This window comes from Triticum urartu, chromosome 2A (genome assembly GCF_056163025.1).
Source record: "Triticum urartu cultivar PI428250 chromosome 2A, HENAU_Tu73, whole genome shotgun sequence".
Taxonomy (NCBI): domain Eukaryota; kingdom Viridiplantae; phylum Streptophyta; class Magnoliopsida; order Poales; family Poaceae; genus Triticum; species Triticum urartu.
In genome coordinates, this window is record NC_141874.1 from 737,988,843 (window position 1) to 737,996,680 (window position 7,838).

The window sequence follows — 7,838 nt, forward strand, 5'->3', positions numbered from 1 at the left end:
CTCGAAGGATTTTATTTTTTGAAGTGTTTATCATTTTCTTTTGATTTTTTCAAAACAAAAAAGGCGATCCACAGGGGGGAGGGGGGTAGAGTTTGAAAATGGGACCTTTAGTCCCGGTTTGAGACACGAACCGGGGCTAAAGGGTGCCCTTTAGCCCCGGTTCGTGTCTCAAACCGGGACTAAAGGTCTAATATTTAGTCTCGGTTTGAGACACAAACCGGGACTAAAGGGCATCGCACCCTTTAGTCTCGGTTTGTGTCTCAAACCGGGACTAAAGGGCTCAGGTGAACCGGGACTAATGCCTTAGCCGCACGAACCGTGACCAATGCTCACATTAGTCTCGGTTTGTGACTGAACCGGGACTAATGTGAATATTGCCCTGTGACCAAAGCCCTGTTTTCTACTAGTGACTCTTGTCTTGTAGACACTCCTATATTTACATATTGAATTTAGAGAAATGAGATAGCTTTCCATGAGACGTATCACATTGTACATTACTAATTTACTATGGCATATCATTTTCTCACCAAAAGGGCCATCCGCAACCAAGTAGAAAAACACAGGTGATAAAACACATGAATAAACCAGTGTGGTACAACTACCGAGAAACAAAACAGATGAAATGCCGTCGTGTCTCTTTGTTTTCCTCCAGTATCTCAGATTTCACAAATACATTAAGCGGGTAAGGGAAGAAAACGTAAGCCTAGCATGACTCATTCCCAAGGATTATCACTCTCAGTCTGCAGTAGTTTTGTTTTCAATCAAGTTCTTGTCATTCAGAAAGTGTGAACTTGCATGTGAGTTTGGTATTCATTCATTTTGCAAATAATGTACCAACAAGAGTTCATGTGGAAACAACATGATGCTTCGTTTGGTGGTCATTTAGGAGTTGTGCATAAGACTGCTCTCAAAAGGTAAGAAATGTTATGTGTGCTTGCTGTTAGTGTGGTGTAACGAGAAACGCATGTAGAAAATTAAAATGTGTGATATCCCCAATCTGATTTCAGTTTCACCCTTTACCTCCAGTGAATCCCTGACATATGTGTGATATCCCTTTGGATGAGCCATTTTAATTTCAATTTCACCCTGACGAACACGATTGAAAGGCAAAAGCTTTCCTAGATAGAAACGTCACAATGCCGGCAGCGCCCACCGATGTCAAATATTATTGCAAAATTATGGAAGCAAATGGAACATCAGTTAGTCATCATCTCAAGTGCAGACGTGTAGGACCAACTGAAATGGATCATTTTCCATCGATTTTTTTTCCTTTGACATGGATCATTTTTTTTGGATGAACAGGGAGGCCTCTCCCCGGTTCCATTAACAGGAATGAAACCATCGGAATCTTTTACAGCCCCAGCTTATGTTCGAGGGTTCGTACTTATTACAGTCACACGACTCGCGCATCAGTGAAGCTGATGCCTAGGCAGGAAATACAGAGAAAATATAAACGAGCTGGATGAGCTAAGCTCCTAGCGCTCTAAACTTTCAGTGGCAGCCAGAGGAAGCGAAACACAGGGGAGTCTGCAGGAAGCCGAGTCACATTGCGATCGCGTCCCCTTCTTTTCTGAACTTGAGCGGCGGCGCCAGAGCAGCTTTGGGGCGACCAGCAGATCGCAAGGGTGGAGAAGGCCCATCGGGCGCCGACGAAGGTGATGGGCTCGTTTACCGCGACTTTGTCATTGGTGTCTCGCTTCTTGACATGGATAATTCTCAGTACAAAGGGAAAGACAGAAAAAAATACTCACTTCGCTCGGAGGTTCATGGAGCGTTACGAGCCGGAGAAGAAGGCAAAGCCGCAGCAGGACTGCCTGCTCCTCGGGGCGCCACGGTCCACACTTCTCCCTGGGTCGTCGCTGGAGCCACCGCCCCCCTCATCGGCCCATCGCTCGCAGTACTGGAGCTCGTTGGGCGCCAGCTCGTGGGCGAGCCCGTCCTACACCTTTAACTCGCAGCTCATGCCGAGCCGTCCCCGCAGGCAAGTTCGAGCAGGTCGTACCTCCCTGGCTGAGTCCGAAGACGAACACGTCCTCCGGCCTCGTCCCGGCAGATATCTCCCAGTCGATCATGGCGTGCACGCTCTCCACCGCTCTCAGCACGTCCGCCTCGCCCCTCGCGGATTTCTGCAAGAGTCACAAAAACCGAGGTGAACTTCCTCGTGACATGTGATCTGTGTGATGGTCGAGCTCTTACGGAGGTGATGGGCGTGTCCTAGATGTCGAACCATCAACAGGCCACCTGATGCAGAACACGTACGAATTAGACATGAGAGTGTCAAGCTCAAGCGTCAAGCAAGCAAGCAATGGAAGTCAAGGAGGTCCGATGTATACGTACGGTTGCATGTGACGGGTGCGGTGGGCGCCGTGGGGAAGGCCCATCGGGCGCCGACGAAGGTGATGGGCTCGTTGGCGCGCCCGCTGTCCCCCAGCTCATGCAGCCAGAACACGAACCGCTACGACTGAGGCTCCGCCGGCGGGGGCTCCTCCATTTCCCGGCCTAGAAGAACAGAGCAGAGCAGAGCAGGGGAGGGGAAAGTAATGGTCAGCGGGCCAGACATGGAATCTGGCTAGCTATAGGAAGCTCTTCCGCAGTTTCTGACTTCCACGTGCTCACTTGTGACGAGGGGTTGACCTGGGATGCCATCGTCAAGATTCGACCTCGAAGAATAATAGTGCGCCTCCTCCAATTATTCGGTGGTAAACCCAAGCATTTTCGGAATTCAACACAGGGCTGGTCCTGAGATTTTAGGGGCCCAGGGCAAAACTAGAACCCGGGGCCCTTTAACTTTCAAAAGCTACTTTCAGTATAAACTTTGTGAAACATTAAGTTTTTTACTATACAACATACTACAACATGCAATAGGAAAGATTATGGATTACTATAAAAGAATAATTGTTCGGTCACGATTCTTCAATTACTCCATGAAGATCCGTTGCTTATTAGCATTGTCATGCCCTTCTTATTTGCGGGTGCTTCAACTATTCCTAATTAATCCGACAAAATTAACCACGTAGTTATATATTTTGCTGTGTTTTGACATTTTTTTGATGGTTTTCAAGAAAAAGAAGTGAATGTAATTTTTTTAGGAAAGAAGTGAATGTAATTTCATATTGCAAGTACACGCAAACACTACCTTTTATCAAACAATTTTACTCGGCTAAGATGCAGAAAACTATAAGCTATACATAACTTTCATTGCGTCGAGAGTTCTACATGGTATGTACATACCTGGATTCGGCGGTCCGGCAAGCAGCTCAGTAAACCCAGCCCTGTACCGACCCTTCAAGCCTTGATGAGTCGTAGTTATAGGGAGCAAAAAAGCTGGGCATAAGTTAGGGCAAAATCGTTAAGATATAGGACACCTCTCACATCAGCGGCGGTGATGAGGCGTAGGCTGGAGCTGCTGCTGCGGCGGTGCCACGGTGAGGCGTGGTTGTCTCGCGTCTGCAATCTGCTGCCATCCGGCCGCCGCAGCCTGCCGGCGATGAGGTTTTGAGGCGATTGGCCTAAAACAAGGCGAACAGCCTGTAGGCGATTGTCATCGTGCGTGATGTAAACCCACGAAATCACTCCCCCACGTTACGCCGCAGAATCCGCTCTCGATCCCTGGTCGATCGGGACGAGACTTGCCTACTCCTCCAGTGTGCGCCCATCCGTACTTCCGCATATGTGGCATGACTTAATTGGAACAAAATAAGGCCCGGCCCTACCCCCTTAAAATCAGGGTAGAGATGATTAGATTAAAAAGAAAAAAGAGAAAAAAAAAAACAACCGTAGGATGAAGTGGGAGCACGGATGGAAGCATGGGGAGGGAGCAAGCAAGCCGGATCCGGTCGATCGATCTCTCCAAAACGTAACCAGTGCAGGTAATGTAGGCCCAGTTATAACATTTTACAAATTGTATTAGCACAGGCACATGCAGACTTGGGGGGCCCTCGTTTTCGGGGGCCCGGGGCGGCCGCCCCCCCTGCCCCTCCATCAAGGTCGGGCCTGATTCAACAGGAATAGAAAACTCAAATGATAAGATAATGATGCATGGCATCCCGGCCATGTCATTTTTCAATGGCAATTTCACTCACGCAAAGATGGTATATTTCAGTGACACATAACAAGTTTCTGCCAAAAACAAACTGAAACACGAAAATTGCCATACTAGCCAATTAAAGTTGACATCCTCGCATAACTAAACTTGCCATGAAAAGTGTTGTCATGTGTGACGTTCGGGCGTTATCTGGGTCCATAGAAAAAGATTTTGACACATAAAGATAAACTTTTAAAATAAAATGCCATGAACAAAAACTTCTTAAACAAAATGTATTATGGCATCAGAGTAGCAGCAACAAGAAGTGTCATCCAAAGGTCTGTGCCAGTTAACATTGGAAGAGACCGGTGGGTATTATGTTGCGGAAAACTTCACCAATAGCTCAGTCGAAGACACCGACGAGTATTATGACTGGATGGCTAACTTTGCCCCTTCGACATAGTAACTGTCTCCATCTCTACTGATAGTTCCTCTCTGTCTGGTGAGCATTCGCTAGCTAGCAAGCAATGCGCCGCCAGGCCTCGAGGAATTTGGACCTCATGCCAGCTACCACATCCGTTCAATATTTTCTTTCTTTTTTGGATACTCCCATTTCCACTACCTAAAGAACGTTGGTGTTCCTTTGGGAAAGAAGGATAGTGCAATTAATCTGTCGGTTGGGGTACTTAAACATATGGAGATTGACCAGTTTAAGATTGCTCCGAAGTGTAATAGCACCCTACCTAAGCCCGAAACCAAGGAGGGGGATGAAACATATGCCAAATATGATGGTCCGCTTATTTCCCACTTGATTGGTGAGGTTCCCGAGGTTGGTTTGGATGACCCAAGACCTGGTTCCTCGTTTTGTGACTTCACGGTGTCTTCGTGAAAATCTAAATCGCATTATTCTAAAAAGAAATAATAACCTCTCAAAGAAGGTGTAATGTTCTACGCCGACCCGAGATTTTCCACATAACAGGCATGCTTTGGAATAGCAGAGGTCTCTCAGACTTGACTAAACATAAAAACGTCGATGATTGTGTGCACGAACATGGGTTAAATTTTGTGGAAATTTCTGAGGCTGGTAAATGTGACTTCTGCCTGCACGACATCGATCACCTATTAGGTGGTTTCGACTACACATGGCATAGTCTACCAGATCGTGGAAGGTTTGGAGGAATCCTTACTGGGATGCAGGCCACGGCCATAGACTCGTTGTCTATTTCGACCGGAGAATTTCATATCAAATTTCACTTAGGAAACAAAGTTGATGGTTTTACATGAAGCCTGGTTGTAGTCTATGTGGCTACCCAAGATGAGTATAAGCCGACTTTCCTTCGTGAATTGGTGAACCTGACTAAGGATAACCATATCCAATGATTATTGGGGAGGATTTTAATATCTTTAGGTACCACGAAGACAAAAATAATGACCGCTTCGACACTCATTGACCTTTCCTATTCAATGTTGTTAGATAGTTTGGATCTTCGGGAAGCCACTGTGTCAGGGCAGTAGTTCACCTGGGCTAATAATAGATCTATGCCGACATATGAGAAGCTTGATACAGTGCTCACGGAAACCGAATGGCAACTAAAATTTCCTCCGCCAATTGTGTGAGCCCTAGAGCATATCGAAGCGTTATCAGATCATGCACCCATCATTTTGGATTCTAACTCACTACTAGAAAAACAGTTATAACCAATATGGACACTAATGGCGCATTATACATGTGGTGCGCCAAGTAATGGCGCACCATGTGTAGGTGCGCCATTAGTAACCAAAACAGTAATGGTGCACCAGGTGAAAAGTGCGCCATTACTAAGTTTGACCAAGGATTGACTCAGTCATACACATAGTAATGACGCACTTTGTATAGGTGGGCCATTACTAAGTTGACATAGTAATGGCGCACCTTTACAAAGTGCGCCATAACTATGTGTATGACTGGATCAAAACCTTGGTCAAACTTAGTAATGGCGCACTTTGCATAGGTGCACCATTACTATGTCAAACTTATTAATGACGCACATATACAAAATGCGGCATTACTAACTTTGACCAAGGTTTGACCAAGTCATACACATAGTAATGGCTACTAAATGCACCCCCACCCCTCCTGGACCGCCTTTTCAGTTTTAAAAATATAAAAGAAAATGATGGAAATGTCAAAAGAATAAAAGAAAATAAGTTTCCTATGTGATATGTGGTCTAGTTGTTGGGAAAATTTACAAATATGAATTTTGCTTTTATTTGTAAAATCTCTCTGGAATTTAGTAAAATGAGCATAACTTTTGCATACGAACTCGGAGGTTTTTTATATGAAAAATTATCTACTCGAAAAGTTACATCCAAATTCAACTGGGCGAACCCCGTTGAAGATTTTTAGAATCCCTAAAAACCTAACAGAATAAAAGATACACTGCTTTTAAGATCTAGAGGGGGAAAAATGGAAAATTTTCAAACTTAGTAATGACGCACCATTTGCTAGGTGCGCCACTAGTGTTTATGAGTTTTTGTCCACTGTTGCATAAAATAATATATATATTTTTAATGAGATTTTTATGCAGGCTATAAATACAAAGGCAAAATTCATTTAGCATGGCACAATCATGAATGGCAAGTTGCCCACGTTCTTTCACATGCACGTGCATGAAATGCTGGTGCAAGAAATTCGTGTGCATGCGTACATCCTGGCCACATGCACATTGGCTAGATGTAGTAGTCTAGCTTTGTACGTGTACGTATTCGGGTGTCTCGACCGGCCGGCAAGCTCGCGTGCGTACATATCCGAATACCCGTTTTGTATTTATACATCATATGTGTATGTATTTGAGTATGTATCGCCTGTTGGCAAGGGTACAAATACATATCTGAATACCCGGTGCAAGTTACATGCACGGGAGCAGCCGGTGTGTGCTCGTATAATTGGCAAGCTTCAACATTAGGAAAACCAAAGACTCAACCGACCTCGTTGATTTTTATTGGAAGGCATGCTGGAAGAAACAAGGTATGCATCGCTTTGTTTCCTTTTCTTTGCGCAGACTTGGACATCAAGAAGAAGAATAGAAGGAAGAAATCAGCGGCGGGCTGCGTACAACGTCTAGCCCTCCCGTCCTATAAATACAGGAGCTACCACGTCCTGGCCGGCACGCAGAGACACCCAGCCACCACGGTCGCCGCCATCATGTGCACAACAAATCCACGCAGCAACACATCCACAAATCCATCGATCACATCCAGCCACCACGGTCCCATAACTCGCGCAGCAAGAAGAAGTAGAAGGAGAGAAGAGAGATTTCCCCATAAGGATATTGAATACAAGGAACTCTCTTTAGTGCTACTGTAATTTTGAAAATGAACATACAAATACCCATCAAATGTAAGTAAATATATCCGAAACATATAAAAGGCAGTTAATCCTGCAGTAAAGAATACCAATTAGCAACAACGCCGGCGATCATCCGTACAAGAAGCCGGCGCCTCGACAGCAACATGAACGCCAAGTCGATCTTCCCGAACGGTAAATTTATCATCTAATCACTCCTTCATCCTTTATTATTGCATGCATGCACAACACGCGTGGTGGCGCGGTGGAGCTCGCGATCATGCAGCACTTCGTTGGTATTATCATTATCTTCCTCAAGCTAACCAAGACGACGAGGCTACTCCGGACTTCACCAAGGCGTGGAAGAAGAGGGCGTGTCGATGGGGCTACCGGCGCGCAGCCCGTTGGCCTCCTTTGTGGTGGCTACCCTTGGTAATGAGGCCGACGACGTCTACTTCGTCAAGCTGGAGTCCCGGAGGCGCGAAGCTC

The 7,838-nt window shown here is 45.7% G+C and overlaps 1 long non-coding RNA gene across 1 annotated transcript; it reads right to left on the reverse strand.

The window, feature by feature from the left end:
* Positions 1-1,258: 1,258 nt before the first annotated feature.
* On the reverse strand, positions 1,259-2,536 carry LOC147987469 (uncharacterized). The gene is made up of 3 exons (XR_015615289.1): positions 2,338-2,536; positions 2,197-2,241; positions 1,259-2,126 (listed from the first exon to the last, which is right to left on the reverse strand). It is a non-coding gene; the product is annotated as an uncharacterized LOC147987469 (long non-coding RNA).
* Between the last annotated feature and the right edge of the window lie 5,302 nt (positions 2,537-7,838).